Here is a 6,239-nt window from a genome sequence, read left to right on the forward strand (position 1 = left end):
AGGTGTAACCAAAATAACAATATGTTGCATTATAATGCATAGTGAACGTGTAAATTAGGCTGTTATTGCTAGCTCAAGGTGAATAGAATAGAATAACTTTTTCCCGGAATAAACTTCGGTTGTGGCATTAAAGACAATAAATAGCCTAAAGATGCACAATAAACTACACACAGCAAAACACACATGGCAGATACAAATACTAGGCTATAGCCTACAACATCTAAACACAAAGACAATTGCACCCTCAATTTTCAAGAATAATTGTTCTGAGGTATTATTGTTGTTATTATTATTATTATTATTATTATTATTATTTATATTATTCTACTACACATCTCAGTTCATCCTGTCACCCCACATTCTACGGGTTTTGGATCCGATTTTTATGAAGTTCAGTTCCTGGGCGGGTCCCGTAACACAGCTGGATGAAAAACATCTGGATCTGCCTACACCTAACTCCAGCCAAAAGCCCCGAGCCCAACCAGTTGTTTCACTGAATACGGCTTCAATAAGCTCACTACTCACATTCCCAAATACATAGAAAGATACAGTGCGACCACGACGTTTTGACCGGGTGTACATTTTTATGTTAAGATTATGGGGTGCTGGAGATTCTCGGCAGTGAATCTTGTTCTTCTGTCTTTCTGTAAGTATTGTTTTATTTGCTACTCACTCCGTATTCACTTTTAAGTGTTCAGTGTCCATTGTTTCTTCAATTTCGTGATGTTGTGAAGGGGGAGGAGGAGCAAATGTTTATTCAAAGGAGGTTCTGGTCATGTAAAACAGACTCTCAAAACTACTCTATTTATGAAATACGACAAGAATACGTTTCTTCAGTGGAAAAGTGGCGAAGGTGTTATTTTCTCAATATCATATATGTGATGGAATAGCAGACCTAATGAAAATAAACTGTCACGTCATATATTATTTCTTCCTTTCCCTCTATTTGTTTAAATCTATTTTTTGTATTTACTTTAGCTGTGTGATTTATTAAACCAGTAGTTTTACCACATGTAACATATCATTTGTATGTGCTTAACCAGGTACTGTCCTGGCAGTCACCTAAACTAAATCAATAGGAAGAGTCCTCGGAACCTCTGGAGGCACATAATCAAATTGAAATGACTGCATTGTAAACCATGATCCAAGTCACCCAATCTGGTGAAAAATATTTCTGACACTTGACAGTCCTTTAGCTATGCCTGTTTTATTTATTATCAGCAGACTTTGAATGTTTAATGGTATTTCACTTGAAATCATGTATTGTTTACTTGGATGTTCAATGTGTTGCCACTATTAACATAATCTGAAGTAAACTAAACTAACTCTAACATTTGTCTCAAACAATTTCCCACAATCATTTCAGATTTTATTTTAATATGAAGTCAATAAGCTACACCAACAACTCACAAACATTATTTATTATTTATTTAATTATATAAAAATAAACAATCATGGCTTGAACATTACATCAATGTAAATGTGAATCAAAATCCAAAACAAGTTTATTAGACCCGGTCTCAGTAGCTGTGATAGTGAAAAGATACAATAGAACTGTGATGTGATGCGACCACATCAATTTTTTAAACTGCTGCCATCTGTAAAGAAAATGTCCAAACAGGAAATTGATTCTGAGTCTCAATTATCCCTGCTGCATGCAAACAGAGCTACTTCTCCTCAGGGAATACAAGATTGGAAACACTGATATAGATTGAGGAGGAGATTGTAGCTCATGTACAGTCTGTAGGCATTGTTACTGTAGAAGTAGCAGGGAAACTCCTCACTTGACCCATTTTCAGTGTGTCCTTTTGATGACTTAAAAAATTGCACACTTACTGCTTACAAGTGACTAGAGGCTGAGGAGGCTGAGGAGGAGTTCGGAGGTCATGTAGCCTACTGTAAGTACTTTAGAGGAAATGGTGAACTTCTCGCATGTTATGAAGAAGATTACTCCTGGGCTATAGCACCAACTTAAAACTCATTGATATTCACGCTACAGAACTTAGTAAGAGTTGAGTATATCTTCTTGTGAAATATGTATCTTCTCACATGACCTACAGTACCAGTCAAAAGTTTGGACACACCTACTTATTCAAGGGTTTTTCTTTATTTTTACTATTTTCTACATTGTAGAATAATAGCGAAGACATCAAAACTATGAAATAACACACATGGAATCATGTAGTAACCAAACAAAGTGTTAAATAAATCAAAATATATTTTATATTTGAGATTCTTCAAATAGCCACCCTTTGCCTTGATGTCAGCTTTGCACACTCTTGGCATTCTCTCAACCAGCTTCACCTGGAATGCTTTTCCAACAGTCTTGAAGGAGTTCCCACATATGCTTAGCACTTGTTGGCTGCTTTTCCTTCACTCTGCTGTCCGACTCATCCCAAACCATCTCAATTTGGTTGAGGTCGGGGGATTGTGGAGGCCAGGTCATCTGATGCAGCACTCCATCACTCTCCTTCTTGGTAAAATAGCCCTTACACAGCCTGGAGGTGTGTTGGGTCATTGTCCTGTTGAAAATCAAATGATAGTCTCACTAAGCCCAAACCAGATGGGATGGCGTATTGCTGCAGAATGCTGTTGTAGCCATGCTGGTTAAGTGTGCCTTGAATTCTAAATAAATCACAGACAGTGTCACCAGCAAAGCACCCCCACACCATAACACCTTCTCCTCCATGCTTTACGGTGGGAACTACACATGCGGAGATCATCCGTTCACCCACACTGCGTCTCACAAAGACACAGCGGTTGGAACCAAAAATCTCAAATTTGGACTCCAGACCAAAGGACACATTTCCACCAGTCTAATGTACATTGCTCGTGTTTCTTGGCCCAAGCAGGTCTCTTCTTCTTATTGGTGTCCTTTAGTAGTGGTTTCTTTGCAGCAATTCGACCATGAAGGCCTGATTCACACAGTTCCCTCTGAACAGTTGATGTTGAGATGTGTCTGTGACTTGAACTCTGTGAAGCATTTATTTGGGCTGCAAATTCTGAGGCTGGTAACTCTAATGAACTTATCCTCTGCAGCAGAGGTAACTCTGGGTCTTCCATTCCTGTGGCGGTCCTCATGAGAGCCAGTTTCATCATAGCGCTTGATTGTTTTTGCGACTGCAAAAGTTCTTGAATGTTCCGTATTGACTGACCTTTGTGTCTTAAAGTAATGATGGACTGTCGTTTCTCTTTGCTTATTTGAGCTGTTCTTGCCATAATATGGACTTGGTCTTTTACCAAATAGGGGTATCTTCAATAATATAATAATACTTTTAGCAAAAATGTTTATTTTTAATTCACAATCTGTAGAAGCAATGAGAATAGAAAGGTTCAGAACCTTTGTAAAACATCACAGTACGGTTGAAATATATATGGCAAATAGAAATCCTATATGGATGGTGTTAAGAGATAGATGGGAGGTATTGAATAGAGTTGAAGGATGGGACTAATAACAAATAACAACAAATAATAACAAAGATAGCTAATAATGTAAGCATACTGTGTCCATAATAAGTATATAGGTTGTATATTGGGAGCTTTTGGGAAAGAGCACAGTTAGAAAGATATGGCATATAGAAGCAAACCGGATGGACATCATGAGAATGATCGGAGAGGTTGAGAGTAGAAGAAGTTCAGGAGCAATAAAAAATAAAATAAATAAAAATATATATAATAGAATTATTGTAAAATTAACTCTGTCCATAAGGTGTAGATAGTAAGTATAGACCGGAAGTAGAGGCCTGGGCTTTGTTGTTCACTAATTTACTCCAAGTAGGGAAAGGATGGTGGGGTTGAAAAGTAACAAAGGGGAGTATATATATAAAAAATAAAAAAAACATGGGGGATTGGAAGTGATGCAGACAATTACATTGATAGAAGATACAATCTATCTGCAATATTAAGCTGATCCATTCCCCCCCAATTTTTTTTAAATAAAAAATTAATAAAAAATTAAAAAATAGGGGTATCTTCTGTATACTCCCCCTACCTTGTCACAACACAACTGATTGGCTCAAACGCATTAAGAAGGAAATAAATTCCACAAATTAACTTTTAAGAAGGCACACCTGTTAATTGAAATACATTCCAGGTGACTACCTCATTTTTTTTATTTTATTTTTTATTTAACTAGGCAAGTCAGTTAAGAACAAATTCTTATTTACAATGACGGCCTACACCGGCCAAACCCGGACGACGCTGGGCCAATTGTGCGCCGCCCTATGGGACTCCCAATCACGGCCGGTTGTGATACAGCCTGGAATCGAACCAGGGGGTCTTTAGTGATGCCTCAAGCACTGAGATGCAGTGCCTTAGACTGCTGCACCACTCATGAAGCTGGTTGAGAGAATTCCAAGTGTGTGCAAAGCTGTCATCAAGGCAAAGGGTGGCTATTTGAAGAATCTGAAATATAAAATATATTTTGATTTGTTTAACACTTATTTTGGTTACTACATGATTCCATATGTGTTATTTCATAGTTTTGATGTCTTCAATATTATTCTACAATGTAACAATTAGTCAAAACAAAGAAAAACCCTTGAATGAGTAGGTGTGTCCAAACATCTGACTGGTAGTGTATTTTCAGGGTTTGCCTTCTTGGGCACATAAGTTGCAGACTTACAACTTACAAGTGATATTCAGTGATATGAAGGGAGCGAAGTGACACAGAGCACAATGAGTGCCATGACATGATGAGCTTTGTGTTGTGTTCTCTGGCCTGACCTTCCATCATCCCACATCAGCCCACAATGACAAGACTGTGATGACTTAAGCAGGCAAAAATAAGATGCAGAAATCCCCCTTCTTCTCCTCCTACCCCCTCCTCCTTCTCTATGTGCCCAGCTTGCGATGTCCACTGGGGACACACACTGACCCCTGTGTGGTCTGTTAGCCTCTGTATGTGTCCCAAATGGCACCCTATTCCTTATATAGTGCACAACTTTTGACCAGAGCCCCATGCGCCCTGGTCAAAAGCAGTGCACTACATAGTGAATAGGGTGTCATTTAGGACGAAACCTTTTTCTACTTTGGTTGGCAAGGGTGGCATTGCACTCATGGAGGAGCAAAGAACGATTCAACCGATTCACAACAGATACAGTGGCTTTTCATTGTTGAGTATGAGATAATAGCCTGTAGCTATAACAACAGTGAATACTATGCCCCCAATTTGACCTCTGGTCACTCCTCTTAGTTCAGTGGCTTATTCTCATCCTTTGGCTAACCTTTAGGCTACAATAAGATGATTCACTTGGACTTGTAGGTCAAAGAAATGTACAGTGCATTCGGAAAGTATTCAGACCCCTTGACTTTTTCCACATTTTGTTACGTTACGTCACCTATCCTTATTCTAAAATTGATTAATTGTTTTTTTCCTCATCAATCTACGCACAATACCCCATAATGTCAAAGCAAAACTGGTTTTTAGAGTATTTTTTTGCAAAAATACAAAATAAAAATATCACATTTACATAAGTATTCAGACCCTTTACTCAGTACTTTGTTGAAGCACCTAGTGGCAGTGATTACAGCCTCAAGTGTTCTTGGGTATGACACTACAAGCTTGGCACACCTGTATTTGGGGAGTTTCTCCTATTCTTCTCTGCAAATCCTCTCAAGCTCTGTCAGGTTGGATGTTCGATGATGTTCGATCGGGTTCAAGTCTGGGCTCTGGCTGGGCCACTCAAGGACATTCAGAGACTTGTCCCGAAGCCACTCCTGCGTTGTCTTGGCTGTGTGCTTAGGGTTGTTGTCCTGTTGGAAGGTGAACCTTCGCCCCAGTCTGAGGTCCTGAGCGGTCTGGTGCACGTTTTCATCAAGGATCTCTCTGTACTTTGCTCCGTTCACTTTTCCCTCAATCCTTGCTAGTCTCCCAGTTCCTGCCACTGAAAGACATCCCCACAGCATGATGCTGCCACCACAATGCTTCACCGTAGGGATGGTGCCAGATTTCCTCCAGCTGTGACGCTTGGCATTCAGGCCAAAGAGTTCAATCTTGGTTTCATCAGACCAGAGAATCTTGTTTCTCATGGTCTGAGAGTCCTTTAGGTGCCTTTTGGCAAACTCCAAGCGGGCTGTCATGTGCCTTTTACTGAGGAGTGGCTTCCGTCTGGCCACTCTACCATAAAGGCCTGATTGGTGGAGTGCTGCAGAGATGGTTGTCCTTCTGGAAGGTTCTCCCATCTCCACAGAGGAACTTTGGAGCTCTGTCAGAGTGACCATCGGGTTCTTGGTCACCT

The sequence above is a fragment of the Coregonus lavaretus genome (genome assembly GCF_964263955.1).
Source record: "Coregonus lavaretus genome assembly, chromosome: 5".
NCBI lineage: Eukaryota > Metazoa > Chordata > Actinopteri > Salmoniformes > Salmonidae > Coregonus > Coregonus lavaretus.